The 24292-nt window shown below is 44.6% G+C and overlaps 1 protein-coding gene across 18 annotated transcripts in view; it reads right to left on the bottom strand.

Moving 5' to 3' along the window:
• LOC142566355 (peptide transporter family 1-like) overlaps nt 1–24292 on the bottom strand; it is a 732761-nt gene that overhangs the window by 621600 nt on the left and 86869 nt on the right. The gene's annotated exons all lie outside the window — the stretch shown is intronic.

Raw genomic sequence — 24292 nt, 5'->3', positions numbered from 1 at the left:
CACGCCCTGCTAGATGCCATATTTGTTTGTACGCGGATAGTTGGGAGCGCTGCAATCAGGGCGTGCAAGTGGGTATGTCACGTAGTATTTTTTGGATTTCACGGGCATCCGCAGTAAGCTCAAGAACACTAACAATTAATACATAGAAAGTTAGAAATTTCCTAATCGGACGCTAGTGCTCAACAACTTTCTAATTGGAATTTTCTGCCTAACTTTGTTGCTTCAGAAGTTGGTTAAATAATGTTAACTAATTATCCAATTAAGAAAAAAATACAAATATAGCATGACACACTACATACAAAAGTGAGCAACATGCATTTCGTCGCGTCGTCTTAGAGGGCATAGGCATATTTTTAAGCTCTCGCTAAAGTTAGCTGAAACACCCTGTAAAAGTAAGAATGTGTGTGAAAGAGAAAGTTCTTTTTCAAGAAGTGCATCAACTTTTAAAATAAAACATTGCGGCAGCCAAACATGCCTCTATCCTGAAGTCATAGATGTACATTTATATGACTTCAGCGATTAGCGCGTACGCCTTGACCGCCATTGGAGCAACTGCCTGTTATTGACAATTTTGTATGGGAAGCGTGCAACACAATGACTGTGTCAAGGTGAATAAAGAAATTGAATTGAAAACATGTGTGTGTGTGTGTGTGTGTGTGTGTGTGTGTGTGTGTGTGTGTGTGCGTGCGTGCGCGCGCGCACACACAGGGTGTTTTACGTAACTTAACATTTCAATGATAAAATTGTAGAGCGACATCAAAAACTCCCCACACAACTTTCTGTTGCTCGATACGTGCAACAGAAAAGTGTTTTTCCGAGCGTGAAAGAAGCCCGCAAATACGCATAAAGTGCCTCGATCACCCGCCGTGGTTGCTTGGTGGCTGTGCTGTTGGGCTGCTAAGCACGAAGTCACGGGATCGAATCCCGACCATGGCGGTCGCATTTCGATAGGGGCCAAATGCGAAAACACCCGTGTACTTAGACTTAGGTGCACGTTAAAGAACCCCAGGTGGTTGGAATTTCCGGAGTCCTACGGCGTGCCTCATAATCAGAAAGTGGTTTTGGCACGCAAAACCCCGTAATTTTTTTAAAGTGCCTCGATCGGCCAGTGACGCGGCAATTTTGCATGCATTTCCGAGCTACTTTCACGCTCGGAAAACACTTTTATGTAGCCCGTATCGAGAAACAGAAAGCTCATGATAAAAAATGGCGTACAGCGCGAAGGACTGCGAGAGACGATGTACACAGCGCAGTGTATGTCTTCTCTCGTAGTCCTTCGCGCTGTACGCCATTTTTTTTTTGTCATGAATTACCAGCTAGCCCAAGCAACTACCCTAGTCAACAGAAAGCTGTATCGGGAGTTTTTCATGTCGCTCAACGATTTTCTGATTGACATTTTTCAGCTAATTATAATATTTGGGAAGTCGAATAATTAATTGAGATTAATTACCCAATCAGGCGGAATTAAAAAAAAACAATTTGAGCATCACCAAGCGACGGCAAACAACGTTACTTTGGTTCTATCTAGCTACGTGGCATTCGCATATCTTTAAACTCAGGCTAAAGTTAGCCGGGACACCCGGCATAAGAAAAAAATGTGTGCGACTGAGAGAGTGTTTCAAGAAGTGCAGCAACTTTTCAAATAAAACTTTGCAGAAGCCACAGATGCCTCTTTCATGAAGACATATAGTGCACCCTTCACTTTACTGGTTGGGTGCCCCCTGTCCATCCAGTAGATGCCTCTGTGGGATAAAGTTACGTGAAACACCCTGCATATCCCCTCCCCCACTCTCAGAAATGGGGGAGGGGCCAAGTCACGTAACTTCAACTGTAGGCGCATCTACTGGTGGGCAGGGGGCACTGTCCCCCTCCTGCCCACTCTGTAGATACGTCTATGCTTCAAGGAACATGAAACACCCTGTATATATACAATGCTGATTAAGTGATCAATAAAAAATATATATGTGAAAAAGAGGCACACATACACATGTGCGTGTTTTTCACATATATTTTGAAACTCAATATTGCTCAGTAAGTCTCAATGTTATTCAACAATAAGTTAACAGCATTTAGTAAACGACTTTATTGTTTGTGTGTGTGAACACTCAAAATTGGCTAAATAATAATACTAATCAACTATATGGCAACATCATTTAGTCAATGACTTTATTGTTGTGAACTACCCAACAACATTATTGTTCAATTATTGATGTGTGCTTTTAATAATTCTTGAGGTATTGTTGAAAGGCTATTGAGTCAACAATTCATCAGTAATGGGCCAACAACATTGCCATAGTCTTTTTTATAAGGGATGTAGCAGCACCGGTTGGACGTCAATTCGAGGCGCAGGCTGCACCTTCTTTAGGCGGGCCCGACACAATCAGGAAGCAAGATAAAGTATTGAATGTAGCGTCACACCATCAAAGGGCCGTTTTTGGTTCACAAGGAGTTAGGAAAATACTCACAAAGAATAAGTATATAAAAGGTACAATTTGTTACATAAAAATGCAGGGTGGTCGCAAGCCGGAAAAATGAGTGTAAATTCAAATGTAGGCGAATGACGAAGCAATTAATGTGTACGGCTTGGCCGAAACGCATCTACGAGATTTGGAGCAGCCGCCTGTTATTGACAATTTTGTATGGGAAGGGTGCAACAGAATGATTGGGTCGAGGAAAGGCGGAGGCGTGCTAGTTAGGCGAGGTCTGACGTGGCAAAGGGTAGAAGGGTAAGGAGCTTTTATGGATTAGCAGCACATGGCAAAACAAAAAGACGTAGCTCAGAGTAGTTTACCTGTGGACAGGCAGTGATAGCAGAGATAAAAAATAAGGAATTGATTGATTGCATGAAAAGCGACATTAATGAGTTCAAGTAATCGGGTCCGGTGATATTAGTCGGATAAATGAACGCGCAAATGGATGATTTAGAAGGACATACTGATGACGACGTTTCGTTATTGTTGGATCTGTGCAATGAACAGGACCTTACAGCAGCTAACAGGGAGACTAAGTGTCACGGATAGGTAACGTGGCAATGCGGAAATACACAGTCATTCATCGATTACGCCTCAGTTTCGGAAACAGTCTACGAACGACTAGGCCAAATGATGATAGATGAACACGGAAAGACAGCCTGGGTAGCAATCATAAACATTTAACTTTGAAATGTGGGAGAGTTACAAACGCAAAACACGAACCAATAGCATCAGAATTTCTAAAAATAAAAAAACGAAAATAACAGAGATTACAAATCCCGTAGAGAAGAAAATGGAGGTGTTTTCTACAACTGTCTTGGTACATAAGTAACGGATAGACATTATGTCGAAGCAGATCAGATAAACAAAAGACAGAACTGTCCGATTGCAAAGTGGAAATCACGCAAGTGGTGGAGCAAGGAAATAAAGCAAGCTATAGAAGAGCGTAAGCAGGCGTCTATGGATCGCCGAGAAGCCAGGAATTTGGGCTTACATGAAGAACAGATGCTCCTTAGATCAAACGAACAAGAGAAAAGAAAAGGGTGACGAGTAAGCTAGTGCAAGGGAAAGTTAAATGCACAAGTGAACGTTGGGTGCATAACATTCGCAAAAGAGACAAAGGCGAACCAAAAAGGATCTCGAACCTTCTAAGAGCACTCGGAACTTGCACTAAAAATTTGCAGAGGGCTATAATGGATGAAGGCGGTAACATCTTCGCAGAAGGCATGCGCTGTAGTTCATCAAAGACGCGGTTAGGGTGGCTTCGATATAAAATAAACCTTTGCTCAAACCCAAACAGATCCAGCATCAAGATAGACGCCTGAGAGATCAAAATTTACCATAGGAAACTGTTACTGGAAAAAAAGCAAAAGAAAACGTCCCTAATAATACCGCCGCAATATCCGATGAAATCCCAACACAGCTAATCAAGAACCTCGATCAAAAGAGCAAGGCTCCGCTAGCTAATGCCGTCGAACAAGTGATTAAAGCAACGAAAATTCCAGTTAGATGGCGTGAAAGCAAGAGTAACTTTATCTACAAAGCAAATTTCACGAGGATAGGACGAGCTCGTACAGGCCAGTTATAGTAACGTCGGTGCTAATAGAATGGCAGCGCACGTCATAAAATTAGAACTGTATGAAACGGCCGGAAACAAATGATGCACTGGGGGAAGGCAGACGTTTAGAAGGTAATATTTTTTGTTCTCAGTGCATAGAGCTATCGGCAGCTCAGAGTAGACCTTTATGGATAGCATTTCTAGATATTGAGGGAGCCTACGACAACGTATACAGGGAGTTGTTATGGGATAATCTCAAGCATGAAGGCATAGATAACGATTTCGTGGAGCTGCGCAGGGAGATATATGAGTAAAAATTGTATGCGAAGGGCAAAATTATAATGAAGTGGTGAAAATTCACCAAGGACTGAAGCAAGGATGCCCTCTGTGTCCACTGTTCACGCTTCATGTTAAGGCCATAGAAAGACAAGTGGAAAACAGCCAATTAGGATTTGATTCATCATACACGCATAATGGACAAATGGTGCAAGAGAACGTTCCCGCAATAATGTATGCAGACGACATAGTGCTACTGGCGGACAATGCAATATTTTCAGACACTGGCCAATATGTGTGGCAACACAACGACAAATTTGGACCTCAAATCTATACACAGTGAAATCGGAAATTATGATCTTTAATGAAGAGATCACACCCATGGTCTAGCAATATAAATACCCCAGCATATACATAAACGAAGGAAAGACTTACTCAAGCACCCACCAAGAAAATGTCAAAATAATATGGAAGCGGAATGCAGCAATAATGAAACATAGGTTACTTTGGGGCCACAATAAATACAAAGTGGTACATGGGATCTGGAATGGAGTCATGGTGCCAGAGGTAGCGTTCGCAAATGCCATTTTGTGCTGTAAGTCGAATATATTGTCGGGGTTGGAAGTTAACCTTACATCGGTGGGCCAGTTGGGTTTGGCAGCCCAGGGTAAAAACACGAATGAGGCAGTGCAAGGGGACATGAGTTGGGCAGAGAAAGGAAGAGCAAAATTAGTCTTGAAGAAAGACTCGGGAACATGGATAAAAAAATGGGTGGCTAAAGTTCACAATATCTGTACCTAAAGAGCGTGGACACGGAATGGATGAAGAGGTCAAAAAAGTTGACAACGAACTACAGGATAATTGAAATTGTAGCGGGACAACCAGGTGGAATCAGAAAGAAAGTGAGAGAAAACCAAACAGCGAATTGGATGCAAACGATCGAAACTAAAGAGAGGATGAAGATTTACAAGAATGAGGAAAAAGAAATTAGAAAGGAAAATTTGCGCGATAACATTAAGGGAATGGCCTTGTTATTTGTGGCTCGAGCTTGCTGCCTAAGGACATAAAAATACGGCAGCAAATAATCGCAATTAGACCAGACATGTGTATGCTGAAGAAAAAATCCGGCGACAACTGAGCGCATCCTAATGGAATGCGAAAGGATGCACCCAACGAGACCAGTATGCAACGCAAACCTTCCAGAAGCACTATGATTTAACGTGGACGGAAGCATCAACCGGTCAGCAGTCGAGATGAGTAAGAGACGTTTACATTATTGCTGGGAACACGGAAGAAATTGATACGATTGGATGATGTACCGGCATAGGTAGCGGTACAAAGTAGACACAGACGTTTGAGGGGGGAAAATGAGACTATATCTATACAAACATGCTTGGATGAAAAACAAAGCCTGACCAGACCATCGCAGCGCTTAGTGGACTCGACGGTACTACAGGAAAGGGTCGCCCTCACTGCCTTTGCTTCTTCGTCACGCAGTTCACCACACTTTCCTGGCCCCGGCTACTCGTAGTTCTCTGCGTGCACTTGATTGGCAGCGAACCCGTTGCAGGTGATTACCCCTACACATGCTCCAACCGACGCGGACCATCCGCTGCAATGCAACGCTTCGACGGCCGTGGATAGCCTGCTTCCGCCACAGTATATTCATTGCCCGTGGTAGACATCATCGCCATCTGGGACAATCGCCACACCCTCCCCTGGATTCGACTATATAAAGCCCGACCAAACCATCCCAGCGCTTAGTGGGCTCGGCGGTACTACAGGAATGGATCGCCCTAACTGCCTTCGGTTCTCTGTCACGCAGGTAATGAACAATCATAGCATTTACGACAATCGCTCCAGTAACAGCTGTCTATTTGTGCTACCGGGCCCACGGCGCTCCATGGCTATTTTTCACGAGTGCTCTTACATGTCGCCTAAATTGCTATTGCTGGTCGGGGACGTGAAAACGAATCCCGGGCCTGTCCCTCCCTCTGCTGTTGACAACTCCAGTAATATACTTGCCGCTCTTACAGCCTTACAATTCGGCAGTGAGCAATACTTGAACAATTAGGGTCTATTAGGTCAACCCTTGCCGACCATAATAAGGCATTCACGGACCTAAACACTAGGCTTGCGAAGATTGAGGCTGATTTCCAGCCTATTTCTCACACAAAGTCTCAGATGGACCGAATAGAAAGCACTGCCGCTAAGTGCTCTGCTCAGGTATTCACTTTGAAAGTCCGCATTGACGACCTTTAGAACATGTCTCGCCGAAGCAATTTGGTAATCTATGGCCTCAGAGGTGCAAAAAACAAAAGCTGGAGTGAGCCTGAGAAATTCATCATTGACCAGTGTCAAGAGAAGTTAAATATAACTCTTTAAAGCAAAAATATTGAAAGAGCGCATCGTCTGGGCGTTTTCAAAGAAATAAAGACTCGCCCAATAATATTTATATTTCTGAATTTCAAGGACAAAGAACGCGTTTCATCATCGGCTTACAAGTTTAAATCAACCGTTTACGCACTGAGTAAAGACTTCTCCCCTAACTTCCGACTCGCCCGTAAACACCTTCTTGAATTCGCGAAAGCTGTCCACATGCCTTAAAAGCGCCGTGACGATACACTAGTTTCTGGTGGCAAAATTTACATCTTTGATCACGCAGCTGAGAAAGTACTTGAGCGCAAATCACAGCAGCTACCAACCCACCCCATCAGCAATGTAGAGCCCAGACACGATCGCCTATCACTTTACACTAACATTCGCAGTACAATGCCCAAACGCGATTCCCTGTGTAGTCTTATCAGTTCACCATCCAGTCATGCCATCCAAAACGTGGATAAACTCATCGATCTTAGATTCCGAAATTATGCCTGAACTGATTTCATATATTCCGGAAAGACAGACCTGACGGCTGCCGTGGCGTTGGTGTCCTCATCGCTGCCCAGCGTTTTCTCTTTTTTTTAATTGTTCGGTTGTGAACGTAGAAACCTCGTTGGAAATTATTTGGGTGTGCTGCCAAGCTTCGTACATTAGCGTTCTTATCAGTATATGCTACCGACCGCCTGATTTGGACAGTTCCTTCATAACTCTATTTCACGACACGCTCGATTTACCAATCTCATCTTACCACAGCAAGCCAATTTTGCTTTTCGGCAACTTCAACTTTCCGTGTATAGATTGGCGTGATGTGGCCAACACCCTAACAAAAAATTATGCTTCTTGAACACTTGTCTAACCTTTGGCCTGACTGAAATTATCTCTGAGCCCACCCGCACGACTGACCATTCAGCTAATATTCTTGATCTTATTTTGACTACCCACCCTGAAAAATTCGGCGCTCCTTCGTACATTACGGGACTCAGTGACCTAGTTGTGGTCCACACCACTTTCTCTACCAATATTACCGAAAACCCAAAGTCCAAACAAGTACTAACGCTATACGAAAAAGGAGACTACACTAACATGAATCGCGATCTCTTCGTGTTCTATAACACTTTCGCCTCTACCTACAACCTACGTTCTACTGAGTCAAACTGGCCTGTCTTCAAATCCGAGTTGGTGCGCTTAATAAGACCTTACAGCCCTACCATCAAAATAATAGAGCGAACGCGTTCTACGTGGTTTAATATCACACTGAAACTTTCAAAGAACAAGAAAAAGCGCCGTTTTCGTTGCGCCAAGCTGTCTAACACTGAATGCATGTGGCAGAAATATCACACCAATGCCAAACAATACTCCGCTATGACAAGCTAAACGCCAGTTCTGCACACTACCCTCCCTGAAATATTACAAACCAACCCAAAACGCTTCTGGAAAACTATTATCCCTCATTTAAACACTACTGTTTCACTTTGTGACAGCACTGGCTCGCCGGTAGACGTATCTTACATACCTCATGCACTGAATCATGCATTCTGTTCAGTTTTTACTAACGAAACAACTCACGATGTTCCCGATCTCCCACCATTGCCCCGTCCACCAATGGACACCATCACCTTCAACCCGCACGGTATTGTCAATATAATAGATTCACTAAAGTGTTCATCTTCCTGCAGTATCGATGGAATTATTTCCAAAGTTAAAAAAAAATACTAAACATGTTTGCAGCCTTATTCTTTCCATCTTTCTTCAGCAATACTGGTTCCATTCCAAATGACTGGCGAATTCGGAAGGTCATCCCAGTTTTCAAGAAAGGTGACCAATCATCCCCAAGTAACTACCGAACCACTACGCTAACTATCGTATGCTCTAAGATCATGGAACATGTCGTTTACTCCAATGTCGCGGCATTTCTAGCACCCGTCAACTACTTTCATCCCAACCATCACGGATTCTCGAAAAGCTCCTCGTGTGAGACCCAATTAGCTTTGTTCCTGCATGACATTTATTACAATCTTGACCGCAATATCCCAACCGACGCACTAGCTCTTCCTAGACTACGAGACGTCATTCGACAAAATACCCCACTGCCGCCTGTTGCTCAAACCGACTCTTTTAAAACTTCATCTGCATGTCCTTAACTGGATTCGAAACTTCTTAACCGACCGCATGCAATTTGTTTCCGCTAATGGGTTCTCGTCTTCTTACATGTTCTTTCAGGAGTACCCCAAGGCACAGTTCTTGGCCCTTTGCCCTTTCTAATACACATTAACGACCTGCCTTCCATAGTAATTTTATCAACTATCCGCCTTTTCGCTGATGAGTGCGTAATCTACCGCCCTATAACTAACACCCACGATTCTTCTGTCCTCCAAAATGACATGAATAACATACAGAAATGGTGCGCTACTTGGCTAATGCCCCTGAATACTGCAAAGACGGTACTCATTTCTTTTTGCCGCCGCCTAAATTATACTCTACCTACTTGTAAAATCAAAGATGCCACCATTATTTCCACTAGCTCCGCGAAATACCTTGGCATTTACATCACTAGTGATTTATCATGGTCTTACCACATTAACCACATAATAAATTCATCTAATCGAACAATTGGGCACCTTCGCCTTAACCTGCGCCTGGCACCTTCTTCCTTAAAGTTACTTACGAAACACTTCAAGAAAGAGGATCAATCGAGGGGCCCGATTTTTATTATGCATATCATAAGGAGCCAACAAACATTGACACCACGGGCAAGACAGGGCAAATTACTTGTACTTACTAAATAAATATTGATAAATTAATGGAAATGAAAGTGGATGAAAAAAACTTGCTGCAGGTGGAACGATCCCACGTCTTCGCATTACGCGTAATGCGAAGCCTGTGTTCTCGCCTTGAGCTTCAAATAAAAATAAAAAAATAAATAAAAATGTATAGCATGCCTGATCAAATCGAGCAGGCTAGTTGACTATTTGCCCCCGCCCCGTTCCAGAGGAAATACCACTAAATGGTCATCATCATCATCAATCACAGCAGCTGACGCGGCGCGCGGGGGCTCCTCAGACATGTGTCTCCTCCTCAATATAATCTGAAAGCATATTTAGCGCCAGCAAACAAGGATAGAAGGGAGACGACACTACAATGCACTATTGTGGTGTCGTCTCCCTTCCGTCCATGTTTGCTGGCGCTAAATATGCTTTCAGTTTACCAACACGCCGACCAAATGGCAATGCTGAAAGTCAATATAATCGCTAGTAAATTGTCCCATGCGTGTCTGTGTAACAGTCTAAGCGTCTGTCGAGCCTTCGGGAAGCAAGCTTGGGTATGTGCTGTTAAATATTCAAGCTTAGCCGGGCTATCCAGAGCCTACTGTGCCTCGCAACTCGTGTTTACTAGTGCTTATAAGCACTAGTAAGCACGCTGTCTCCACAGTGCAACTAACGTTATAACAATGCTTCGTGAAGGCTTCGATGTATCGAAACTCTCCCATTAGCCTCATTCAGTCAGCCTCGTGCCTCATAGAACGGCTTCTCGAGGTTTCCTGATTCACCGCTCTAAGATTTTCACATAGAGAAATAAAAACAAAGTTGAGGAGAAGACACTCACTCATTTTGAGTCGAGCAGCCCAATTGACTTCGCACACCAAGCAGCTGGAAGAGGCAACTGAACCGAACTTGCACTTTCAATTCTAGGCATGCAGTTTGAACGCTAATACGTGTAACGGCCGACTGCGGTCATCAGCGCTCTAATATTTATTACGATAGCAATTATTTGGACATTCCAGGCGCATTTCCGCCGTCGTCGCTTTGGTGTTCCGTATAAAGTCCAAGTGCGATAACTCCGTATGCTGTACGTGGTAGTGAAAACCGGCGAGGGTGAGGATGTCGGCTCGACCACGCGGGCGCGAGGCTGACCAGTTTCGAGAGCGGTGTGCGCAAAGCCCGCGAGGGCTGATGCGTGCGCTGTGTTCTCACCGATTCGCGTCGAAGGCAGCGCGAATTCGCTCGCTGTTGCCACCGTTCTTCCTAACACCAGTGTTGTGACAGCGAATGTCCGCGCTAATCGAGTGCGATGAGTCACGAAAGCAATGTTGGCTCACTGCCGCTTTTACTGACGCCAGCGTTCATGCAGCAAGTGCCCGCTCCCATCGAGTGAGATGTGTTTGTCTGTGCGCACGGCACCATGCTTGCAAATTTCGTTAGTAAGCGAATGTTTACGAGGTTATACGGTCGATAAAACTACTATCATTACTTCGCATAGCTGTGTACTAATTTATTATTGCAACCTTTCGGGCGAAACCGCGACTCTTTTTTTTTTTTACTGCGCTGCCTCCTACTGTTCAGCCGCATGCTGTTTAGGTGCGCAAATATTTTTTTACTACACTGCTTGTCTACTTCCATGCTAGTTTTAGGCGCTTTGTATTTATTGTAATCGTGCTTTTCTTTCTAAACACCTAAACTAGAGAACAGTGAGACTCAACGTAAGCGGCTATTGCGCGAAGCTTCTTTCAGACGTGGAGCTCGCAGGCATTGATAACTTGAGAAATGCAAGCTTGTTGGCCGAAGTATACGTGAGGGTATTTCGCCGCCTTTCTGGCTCAATAACAGTTCACTAAACTAGACCAGTAAAATATTGCTCCCCCGATAACCAGGCCCGAACAGACGCTGTGTGCAAGCCAGGACGCGGATGCGTTGCGACCCACTTACATTAGCGTCGTTTCTGGATTACCAAGCCCTCCCCCACTGCAGATGTTTGGCTGTTGTACAAGCATCATTACATAGCATAATCTAAGACAAAATTGATCATTATTATGTAAGCCAAGGGCAGGGAATCTTCCGAAGGAGGCACATACGTGATACTGTACGAGAAAAGCCGACCGATCATCGTTCGTTTTTTCCTCTATGGGTTCCTTCAGCGCCTAACTTGAATAAACTCGTGCCCACACAGCCACTGGCTCGCGCTCATGGGCAATCTTCCTAATAATCCCTCACTTGGACTGAAGCCCACGTTCATACACGCGGGCACTCCCATTAACAGCCACACACATCACGTTCATAATCGCGCCTATTCACCGTCAACCACTCACACTCATACTTTCGCCAACTCATGCTCGCGCTCCTACTCTAAGCGACAGGAACCCATGCGCGTAAACTCACTCTCAGCGGCATATGCACTCACCCTCAATCATAGCAACATCAACTGACGTCCACTCATACACGTTACTGCATTCATGCTATCTCAAGCCCACTTGCACGTAATACTCGCTCCCGCTAAAACACTCCCGCCCTTTAGTCACCAATACTCAATCATGACCACAGTTCGTCACAGTGAGTGGGAGCACGGGTAATGCCCACGTGTGGCTCCCAGCTTCTACGTTGTATACCTTGATTTTACTGCTTCTCGCAGCCATCAAAAATACACACAAATAAAAAACAAAAGTACAACTGCAACACTCCTATCGCAGTAAACTCTTTCGAGACCGCTCAACACAAGCGGCCCCTGCGTGCAGGAGTGGAGAGCCAAATTTTGTCATAAAAAGGGCCCGACAATCATTTCCGGGAACGTGGTTCACGTCCGTAGCGTGACTAATGTATTCTGAGCGTTGTATGCCGACGTTAGGTGCGCCGCCCAACGGCCCCATTATGAAAAGCACACCAATCTCTATTGTTTTTATGCTGCTCAGGTCACCTTAATTATTCCGAAAGAGGAAACCTCATTCCAGTGCAGACTTGATTATTCCAGCGCCACTGTTAAACAGGAAATATGTTGACATGAGCAGGCTTTAACAGTGGCCGATAGGCGGATAGTCGGAACATGAGTCCTCCTCAAACTCTGCAACTTTCGTGTGCGCTTGTGGTCGGCCCTTAAAGCTCTGTGGTTTGCCCTGACACAATAGGTATCCCGGAGTTAGAAATATTTATTCGAAGCAATTCATTCTAATCAAACGGATGAAAGCCGGCCGCCACTCTAGCAATAGCTAATGCATAAACAATACACAGCTGAAGTACGCACATAATGAACCCTGTGTAATGGTGTAGCCATTTAAATCGGTCAGATCAACGATGACTGTGCCGGTGTATGCGAACAGCGTACGAGGCTCGGACATGCTGCGCCTTCTGGCGGCGCTGCCGTCAAGTGGCACAGATTCAAGTTGGCATCAAAGAGGCTCACTGGAGATCGGCACGCACCCAGCGACACATGGCGCCCACCCACAGGAAAAGCCCGCACGCGTTGACAGCACGCGACCCCCCCACATTTATGGTGGGATAGCAAGATAGTCGGAAAGAAAACTCATCCCACCAATCCAAACACGCTTTTCGTATTAAGCACTTGAAGCATCGAAGAAATAAGTGGGCTCAGCAAGGGCTCTTTTTGGTCCCGCGAACAACGCAACGAATGAACTAGAGCTTCACAATGATTTCGTATGATTTTCACGACGAATGCGCCTAGAAATGTCCTCGCAGACAACGAGGCACCAGACACAGTGACAAAGCTTCTGAGAGCACACGCTACTTGGCCCCCTGAACCATAGCAAGCCATTTATTTATTTTATTTATTTATTTATCAATACTGCAATCCCCATTGGGGATTTTAGCAGGGTGGGAAACAATACATATGTAAGAATACTATAGTATAGGCAACGAAAAACAATACAAGTCAGGTTAACGGAGCTTAAACATAGCAGTGGCACAGCAAGAAAACAAATTGTTACTCAATACTTGAAACAAACGCCGAAAGGGATGATTTTAAAACTTGGTCATTGGTTAGATGATTCCATTCAACGATTGTTCGAGGAAAGAAGGAATACTTAAAACAATTATTACGTGTACTAAATGGGGCTATTGTTCGGCTATGTCGCTGTCTAGTAGCATAACCAGATGAAAAAGTAATTATTCCCGTGAGATCTGTCTTATAATGACCGTTAATAAGTTGAAAAAGAAATTTTAGTCGTGATACACGATTTCTTTGCATTAATGGTGGCAGGTTTGCTTTTGTTAAGAGGTATGTCACTGAAGTGCGTCCGAAGTTGTTATAAATGAAACGAGCTGCTTTTCTTTGCACCATTTCTATCTTGTTAGTGCCAGTTTTAGTAAAAGGGTCCCAAATTACACATGCATAGTCTAGCATCGGTAAAACTACAGCTTTATATGCGAGTAGGCGTACAGTGGGAGTAGAAAGTTTCAAAGCCCTTCTTAAAAAATAAAGCTTGCGGTTAGCATTAGATACTACATATTCAAGGTGCTTAGCCCAAGTGAGGTCATTTGTGATCCAGAGTCCTAGATACTTATAATGTGTTACTTCGGAAATATTTATGTTAGTAATACCATATGGAAACGTTAGTTTATGTTTCTTATGTGAGATGGACATAAAAACTGTTTTCTCGAAATTAATTGACATTTGCCAGGCAGCGCACCAGTCGACAATTTGTCGAAAAGCATCATTCAGCAACTCCTGGTCAGTAACATTGTCTATCTCCGAGTACAATACACAGTCATCTGCATAAAGCTTAGCCATAACAGGAATACCATGCAGCATATCATTAATGAACAAAAGGAACAAGAGAGGTCCAAGGACCGAGCCCTGCGGAACACCAGAGCCTACCGGAAGTCGTTCAGAAGCATGATTATTAAAAACAACAAATTGTTCTCTGCTATCAAGGTATGCTGTAAGCCAATTAATTAGTCTGGAGTTTTTCAGTATCTTGCTCAATTTGTAAAGTAGTTTTTTGTGAAAGACCCTGTCGAAAGCCTTCGAAAAGTCCATGAAAATAGCATCTATTTGTTTCCCATTGTTAATTGCTTTCGCAAAGTCGTGCACTGTTAAAACTAGTTGAGTAATTGTAGAGTAGCCTTTTCTGAATCCGTGTTGATGCTTTGTTAGTACATTATTGTTTTCCAAGAATTCTGAGATATGATTATGGATTATGTGTTCCAAAAGTTTACATACTGTAGATGTTAAAGAAATTGGACGGTAGTTTTGAATGCAGTGCTTTTTTCCTGTTTTATGTATTGGCTTCACTCTGGCTGTCCTCCAGTCACTCGGTACTTGTCCCTCGCACAATGACCTTGTGAACAGAATGTGCAAGTACTTTGATGTCCATTCTGCATACCGTTTTAAAAATGTGTTTGGAATGTTGTCCGGGCCAGAAGATTTTTTAGTGTTCAATTGTAAAAGCATGTTGAGTATACCTGGTTCGCTTATTTGAACATCGGGTATAGGCGGCACACACATTTCGAAAGGTGGTATTACATCATTATCATTTGTATAGACGGACTTAAAGTGTTTGTTAAACGCATTTGCTATTTCTTTGCTTTCGTGAACTGCCTTACCATCAACATGAAATAAATCACATTCCTGGGAGGTCGGAGAAACAGAACGCCAAAACTCTATTCAAAACAATCCGTAATGCAATTACATTTTAAGACAACTATGAAACCTAAAACAAAGGCCGTATTATCTCGAATCTTGAGGTCTGCGAGGACATTAAGAAAGCAAATAAGGGTCGAAGCGTAGTTGTATGGCCCTTAGACAAGCGCGATACTCGCACACAACTAAACAACCACAGACACAGGCCAGACAGTAATTCAGCAACACCATACACCCTGACCATTGCCAACAAACTGAAATCTTTTTTGGCCAATAATATTGTTACCGAAGCATGAAAGAAGAGAAAGGAAGAAGGAGATCGCGGGACGCTGGCTGCTGCGTGTTGCTGATCGTCAGCTCCAACTATATACTCTGACTCATTTTGTATATATATTGTAAATACACTCTTTCTATACTCGCAACATGCCCGTAACTAATGGTGAGAGGTGCGGGGTACCACGGCTGGTAACGGAGCTCCGTGTGGACGTCACATCACCGTCCGCTCCAGGCACGTACCCAGGATTTTTATTTTCGGAGGGGGCAACCCAAGGTAGCTTTCCATGCAAATGAGGGGGGTAGGAGGTACTATAACAAGCACAAATGTGAATAATGCCCACCCATTCACCATAAAGACCCGTAAAACCGCAAAATAAAATTGAAATGAGGAGTATCTCAGAGGTACGCCTGTGAGATATACCTCTCCTTTGCTTGGTAAACAAGGAACCACATCAAATGGACTCCTGCATGAAAGAAGCGCAGGAAGAACACTGCCAAGACATGTAAACAAGCGAAAGTGTAAAATAAAGATTTCTAGTAGCGCTTTTTTAACTAGCTGAGAATTACACAAAAATGTATATTTGTGGAAGAATCACAGTTTATCTCGATCCCTCGTTTACTGCTCTACCAAGTGACAAAACTGACTCGCGTTATTATTTGGGAAGTTGCGTAATGATGCGTGGTCAGGAGTCCTGTACGACCACGTATAGCGCAGGACGCTGCGGTTCTAGACATACTGTGCCGGTCGCGAAAGGTTATATAAGCACCCACATTAGCACAGCAGAGAAGTGCCTACATCAGGAGGCTCGACTGATAACTGTAGAAACGTCATTCAAAACACGCGGAATTATTCTCGAATTCGGGCGACGTTTCCTCTACTTCCTGTTTAAATAAAAAGATGTTGATCACTAAATATTTTCACAAACAACAATTAAGTTTGTTAATTTTCGCTTTTCCTTCCTGTTTGGTTGTTGCCTTCGCTCTCTCCATTAGCGGATCGCTTAATTTTTCAACTCCTTGCGACTCTAGTTTCGGGGTGTCAATTTTGCACGAAAAGTGCTGTACAATTAGGGGACAGCCACACTCTAAGAACTAGGGAGGGTGTCGCAGGTGTGAAGTGGCCAATTTACTCTTGAAAGCGTTGTTTTGCTCTCGCAAAACGTCGAGTGCAGTGAAATGCATGTTCACTCCGTCAGCAAGGAGAGACTGGAATGTGCTTTACACTCTGCCTTTCTGCGAGAGAGTAGAATGCCCGTTTTATTCTTGCGGCAGTAGAGAACAAAACGTAGCGTAAGCTTCTGCTTCCACTGTAGCAGGCTGGCCCCGAACATGGCGATGCATCACTCACGCACGCTGAGCAAAGAACACACCGTTTTTCTTCTAACAGGCAGCCACAGTTCAAAGGAACGCGGAGCGAGTGATCTACTTTTTCGCTCGGAGTTGCTCCACCACGCGCGCGCTCAACATCACGGAACAGCACAGCACCGGAAAGGTGATCCGTCCAGCGAGCAGCAACGAAGGCCATCCGAAGGAGATCGTGTGTCAGCCATCTCACGTCGCCGCGAAAACACGACAGTCGTTGGTCATTCGTTGGATAAAACAACAAATCCTCCATGGTAAGTGAATTCTAACTTAGGTGCACATTCTGCGTATGTGACATGCTATCGCCAGGAAGTCGTCGCGGCGCTTAGCACACGCGATTGACAACGGACTAGGCAAGCGCGCTGTGTCTCCTCGATGTCAATCGCAAAGCCAGTCGTCGCGATAACTGCATGTGACTTGCCGCTGTCCGTAAGAGATTTGAAAATCGCAAACGCTGCCAGAACCATGGTATGTTCAATAAGACGTGAGGCGAGATGACGCTTAAAATGGTTTGCGCTCGTCCGTGTCATTTCTCCCTGCTTGTCCCCGTCGAAACCGCGCTGTTCTGTTTCAAATATGGCTTAACAAGACGCCCAAACCTCCGTTTTAACGAATTTGTGCACCAGCCCATGATTCCGAGCCTACGCGGAGCGTGCTTAGCGTGCGTTTTGTGTGTTTGAATTTATTCAGTTTCGCAGTCTACTCTGTACGGAACGCTTTTGAAATATGGAGTCGCATAACAGAAGGCGTCATTTTGCTGGCGGCATGCATTTGTAATAAATAAGCCACGCGCATGACGATGTCTCGCCCACAGGTAACCTGCGACCACTGAAATTACGTGCAGCGCCAGTGCTAGTTAGAAACTTTGCCGCACGGATTCAGCTGCATGCTGCAAGAGGTCAGTTGGGCGCGTTAACTTGAACTTACTGAAAACGCATGAGGAATTCAAGTTTTATGCTGAATAAAGTATAAACCCCACATAAGCGATCTTGTGCGCGACAGCTACAAACGATGCCATGGAGATGGCTGTCGAGTTCGCTCGTCCCCTACAAGTGGTACACCGTGCGAGCGACGATCTTGAGCGACGTCTCCCCGGTGTTGCCGGTATGACGGCTGAAAATACTCGACTAAACTAGCGTGATGCGTGCTTTAGTAATTTAAGTTGATGTATTTTACCGTAAAAAGTACCATCAAATATTTCTGAAGGACTTGCAGTAGGTTCTTATCCTTGCACGTATAAAAATGCAATCGTTTGCTCGTTCCGTGCGACAATCAGCAGTATTTGAGCGATGTACATCCAGTTCCGGCTTCGCGTTATTGGCTAGTCGCTCAAAGCACTTCCGGGGACGAGCCAGAAATTATAGATTATAGCGATCTGTTTAGGAGACGGCCCATCTCTTAAATTACCGCCCGGACCATCCACGTTCACTTTAATGAGGTTCCGATGTGTGGACAAGGTCAGAAGAGAACTTTTGCGTCGGGTCGGTTTGGCAGCATCACCTCCAGGTGCTGCACCAGTTAGTTTCCGGAAGGGTGCGCCGGAAGGAGCTAGGGGACGGTGATCGTCGAGATGCGGGCAATCGGGAGAAGCGGCGACGCAGCGAAGGAGAGCGCCTAGAGCGGGTAGGCAGAGAAGTGTCGCCAGAATTTACTGGCTGGGTTTACGGGGAGAACCGAGGAGCAGCATGAGGGCCGTGGAATGGGTGGTAGGACCAGGGGGTCGAATTCCACGAAGACGGACAGTGACGTGAAATATGGCTGATACGGCCACAAGTGAAACATATAGGCCTGTCATCTGGAGTGCGCCATTCGGCCGGGTTGCGATACCGCGTTGGGGCATTCAGGTTGCGGGTGCGTATGAAAGTGCTGGACGGAGTGTAGTCAGGCCGATTAACTGAGCAGACGTTGGCCAAGCCAACGTTGGCCAATTCTGGGCGCACGACGGACTGGATCAATGAGACAGTCGCCTGGCAATTGTCCGGGCCATGGGTTGGGGTCGTGACAAAAGATAAGGCTTCTATTTCACGTCGGATGATATGTAGGATGACATCAGAGCGATTGGGCGTGGGCGGACTGCGGAGGTCTTCGCAGGTGGACGTAGCAGCCGTGTTGGGAAGGCGGGGAAATGGTTGGGCAATGCGGCGAATTTTGGCTTCTTCAAACCGTCGGAATTCGGTAATATTGGCTCGCACAGTGGACGAATTCTTGAACACAAGGAGATGGAAGGCATCATCTGCTATGCCCTTAACCCTCTACTGCACAGTGTTTTGTTTCCTCAAGATACTATTCATGAAGTTGTAGGAAAGCATAACAGTAGCTGCACTCCCATCGAAACTAACTTGAGTAAATTTCTGTGGTTTGAATTTGCGGAAGAAGGGTATGTTGCATATTTGCAACAACGTGGAAATAAAGAAGAAGTTGAAGATGAAAGATAGGACTTAGTACGATTCATACTCGGATGTTTATTTGCACGTGAAGATCATTGGTGCACTTATGTTTTAGTGTAGAACAAAAAGAAGCAATTTCTTTTATTTGTGCAGCACAGGGGGTTTCCACACTACGTGCAGTATGTCATGCAGATCCCCGTGCGGCCAGGAAACAATGCAGTGTTTTCGCGTCAAAATTTAGAACATAGAAGCGCAGACGTAATGGTGTGCCCGTGACGACGCGACACGGCAGCGTGAGGATGCACTGTATTCTTTTGATGAAAAGAAAAGGAAGTTCAACCAGAAAGCATCTTGCACATGTATCGAATCGAAACGGACTTGCACTCGTGGTTGTCGTTACTCCGCGAAAGATCGCTGGCTTCACTATCAGCAGGAATTGCTCGGGCATAAAAGTGTTTGGAAGCTATTTCACTTTTCCGAAGAAAATAAACCGTGTACACGTTGTTGCATTTGCGCAACATAGCAACGTTCCGTCGCCAGGAACAAACTATTCCGAGATAACAACGTTTTTTTGAATCTACAGTGTCAGGAGGATGTGGACCTTAGCGTAAGAATTTTTTTGCGCTTTGTCTTATGAAGAAATACATATACAATTGGGAAAACGTACTTGTATCACTGCTTGCGGCCGCGCGCAGCCTCCACCACGTTTGTTTTGGTAGAAGATGCGAAGGATGAGCGCACATGGCAGCACAAGGCAGCGCGTTCTTTAGACGAATGCTGCAGAAATGCAACACCGTGTACAGGCAGCTCCAAACGGACTTCTGTTTTTAACGCTGTTCAACGGAATGTTGCGTAAATACAACAAGGTGCAGTAAAGGGTTAATGACATGTGCAACCTTATCAGATTCGGACATCTTCGGATCCACTTTGCGGCACAGAGCGAGCACGTCCTGGATGTACGTGAGGTAAGGTTCAGTACACGTCTGGACACGCGAAGCGATGTCTTTTTGGGCGGCACGCTGACGTCCAACAGGCTTGCCAAACAAATATTTGAGCTGTTACAAATGTCCCAGCTGGTAAGTTCCTCCTCATGGGTCTGAAACCAGACGCCTGCCGGCCCACGAGCTAAAATATCACATAAGCGAGCATGATGGTCTGGTCCCAGTGGTTGCTGGCGCTCACCCACTCATATAGTTGAAGCCAGTCTTCAACATCAGTGTCGTCGGTGCCAGAAAAGGTTCCTGGGTCGCGGGGTTGTGCTAGAATGACGGTAGGCATGGGTGCCGACGGGCCAGAAGCATCCTCGCCTTGAGTTTGCATTGGAGATGCAACCAAGGAGCGTCCGCTGCGTAAATCCGTCTTGATAATAATCCCGCAACCTCTACCAAAAATGTTACTGGGTTAAAAACAGTCAGACGTATATTCCAATTCCAAGGAGTGTCCTAAACAAAAAAAAAGGAGAGAAAAGTACTGAACAAAATGAGCAAGACAAGTATGTACCACAAGGAGGCGGCAGCGTCAGTGCAACAGCGGAGGAGACCAACGCGTCATCGGCGTGGGCAAGCTGTAGGTCCAAACGAGAGCTCCCTGGCTCCAATTCCGCAGGTCCAGGAGAAGGTAGTTGAATTGGCCTCGATAAATCTCTCTAAACCATTGCTTCAAGCCAGCTGCGCAAGCCCGGAACCGAATGTATGGCCACGCTTGCCGCCGCGCACACGGGCCTTAGACTGTCAGCGCGAGCAAGGACAGTGCAATCAGATGGCACCATCGGACTCTGTTATCAAAACCATGTTGCGACAAATAATCGCCGCCCTGCAGCTGCTACTGTCCGCTTTAAATACGGCAGTGGCGCTAACAGCGGTTAAAATTATGAACGCTATGGACAGTCTCATGGCTAGATTGCAGTAACTTCTAACTCGGCTCGCTAAGATGGCTGTGCTGTGGTGTGAAGTGTGCACGTACACAATGCACAGATACAGTATAATGTGCAGCCCTCATCGTATTTGCCGTACCACCACCCTCTTTTCTCTTCTGATCCCACCTCTGTTATTCCCCAAACCCCTTCCCCAGCGTGGTGTAGCAGGCTAGAGGCACTTCACTCAGGCTGACCTCTCTACCTTTCTGTCATTAAACATTATCCCTCTCTCTCTACAATAATTGTAGCAGCTGACAACATGGTAGACAGCGCGCGAAGTCCAGAACGTCGTCTTCTTCTGACCATGATTAAAACATCTTCTTCGTCAGCGTGTCACAATATGTTTGATTTTATGTCTCCTGTTGCGGTTTTCGAGCGCGGTGCGAATCTGAAAGGGTGCTTATGTCTACGAACTCGGTGAATTGTCAAGCAACGAGCTACGCATCGGCATCGAATATAACGGCTGCTTTGTGGAATTACAATTGCAGGGGCGCTTTGCATACGCTTATTGTTTTGGACACGCCTGTGCATTTGGTAATATGAGTTGGCGTTTCAGAGTTATGTCATATGAACAGCTAAATGACCTTTCCTCTGGGGGTTAGAAGCGTAATGTGTGCATCTTGCTACGGCATGGCCGATCAAAATGTGTTTATCGCTTTAATATCTTTAGTGGGGAAATAAAGTATCAAAATAAAACCTTGCTTTAATTCTGTCTTACCAGTCCTCTGTCGTAGACAAAACAAAGAGTTGGTCTAATAAACTAAGACCTGCGGTCTCACTGCAACCTTTACATTCTTTCAATAATGTAAAATGCTAAATTTCAAACTGTAGCAATAGTCGAGCCTGTCAAAAATTAACTCGATTGCGCACCTCATAAATGAAAATAAGTTCATGCCTTTTAGTAAGCTTAGATGCAGGCCGCAGTGAACTTTCTTGTTAGTATTAAAATGTCGGTAAACGTGCCATAACAAGCCTTGCTGCCCATTCTTATAGGCACATCCAGTCATATCCATTTAACTGGAGGACCATATTTTCATCCCTACTGAACACCATGTTTTCCAATATAATCCTCAAATTATGGCTTGAGCAGTGGCACAAACAGAGATGGTGCGGGGGGGGCTCACTGGGAACGTGCTTAAGATGTGTCACAAGTGGTGTTTGCGACACACCAGACTAATGACAGACATGACATCTGACAGTGGCCAAATTCTATTTATTAGTAGGAGTATTTTAACGCTGGGGTGCTGAACGAGGATGAACTGTCATTTATTTGTTTTTGTTTAAATCTAAAAATTGAAGTTCGTTTAGCAGTTCACTGTTGCAGTCATGTAGGTGTTTCGCATGCATTTCAGCAGGAAAACTAAGGGCTAAGATTTTCTTTTAGTGCCGTGACCTTACTTCTTGACTGTCTTGATACGGTTTTACACCAGTCCTGGCGTTATCTTTTGCACACGCATTTTTCAGGCACCCGCTTGACATAACGCAAGAAAGCAGCTGCCAGGACACAAGGATGCGAAAGAGCCAGCCCCGCGCGGCTCCACGTAGTGCAGAGGAGCGCACGCCTAAGAATCAAAATACACTGCCATGCAATTTGGATGGGAAAACTAGAATGTGGGTATATTGGGTGTACCATTTCACTAAATGTCAACAAAACTTTCAAAATACAGTATGTCTCAAATACAGTATAAAATACAAATACAGTATGTTTCAAATACAGTATACAGAAAATTCTGTAGTGCTCTAGGCAGTCATCTTAACATGATATATTTATGTAATGTCTCTGATGGGAAAGTGATAATTAAGTATGCTCTCTGGAGACAAACACATAGGAGCAAGTGCCATTGAAAAGTTGGAAATGTGTTTTAAAAAACGCTGATTAGTTTTGTGAGAAGTGACTGCTTTTTGCCTTGCCTCTCAACAGATATATATCCATCTGATAAAAAGTATTGGTACAATGAAATAGCATATTCGCTTAGTGACATGATACATACTTGCAATGAGCACGGTGCCTGTGTTCACTATAAAAAGCAACAGCTCATGCTTGGTTAGGTGCTTACATACATTTAATAGTTTACATTTAACAGCACGTGAATGCAAGGGTGCAAAAACAAACCGCTGTCATTCTGTATTTTAAATGCTGACATGAAGCAGATCGATTTTCATGTCTTCTCTTGTATCTATTTCTTACACCTAATTTTAGAACTATTGCTTCCTTTTAGGTTACAGAAAGTCGAAGCATTGGGGGAAGAGAATGCCATGTTTAAGTCATTATCATTTACGTGCATGCTCACGAAAGCAGTTCGTTAGAACCGCTCGTGCCTCCCGAAGCGAAAGCAAGCAGCAATTAAGTCCTTTATCTGTGTACACCGTGGTGCCTACCTTACGTCTTAGAAACCGGAGAATTACTTGGAATTGAAAATTATTTTTAAAGTAAAATTGTGGTTTCTCCTTCAGTGAAATAGTCATATGATAGCTTCTGGCAGGTATTTGATATTTTGATTAGGGTGACTCAATCTACTTGCCAACCAAGTATGCTGGTGGAGGTAGAGATGCATTGAATGCGAAGAACCGAGAGCATCTGAGTAGAACACTCGTTCATCAATTGGCAGGTGTGAAGATATAGTGTTAAGCAAAAGCCCCTTATTTTCGTGGCTTCTGTAGACATAATTTTTATAAGGCAAAATAAAATTAAAGCATCTTTGCACATGGTAAATTTCTGGACTTAAGATAGAGTGCACAGTGAGGCGACGTATTATCTTCCCAGACACACGTGTACTTATTTGAAGTAGTAGTTTAGCGCGAATAAAACCACGGACACAAGGAAGACAGACTAGGACAAGCGCTACTCACAACTGTTTAATGGAAGGAAGGAAGCCTTTGATGTGTATGTATCGGCTACTCTTCTGCTTGGTAGGCGCATGCGTGACAAGAGGATATATATTTATGCACTATCCTTCCTTCCATTAAACAGTTGTGAGTAGCGCTTGTCCTAGTCTGTCTTCCTTGTGTCCGTGGTTTTATTCGCGCTAAACTACTACAAATATGGACGACCGACTGGCCCAACAGTCAACTCTTCTAGAACACATGTACTTGTTTTGACACGAAGATTCTGTGAAGTGCGATAATTTTTCTTACTTTAGCGCATCTTAACCACTTCAGTAGGAAAAAAGCTTTCGTTTTAGGTAGTTGGTTCACTGTACAAGTAAATGCATAGTCGCATGCAAAACCCACGTCCATGGAAGGGACATGTGAAACAGGATGGTGCCTTTCTCAATTTATGATTTGCTTCGTTGTTTGTCTT

The sequence above is a fragment of the Dermacentor variabilis genome, unplaced genomic scaffold, assembly GCF_050947875.1.
Source record: "Dermacentor variabilis isolate Ectoservices unplaced genomic scaffold, ASM5094787v1 scaffold_12, whole genome shotgun sequence".
Classification (NCBI taxonomy): domain Eukaryota; kingdom Metazoa; phylum Arthropoda; class Arachnida; order Ixodida; family Ixodidae; genus Dermacentor; species Dermacentor variabilis.
Note: the sequence above shows the minus strand (reverse complement) of the source record. Positions and strands in the feature narration are given on the sequence as shown.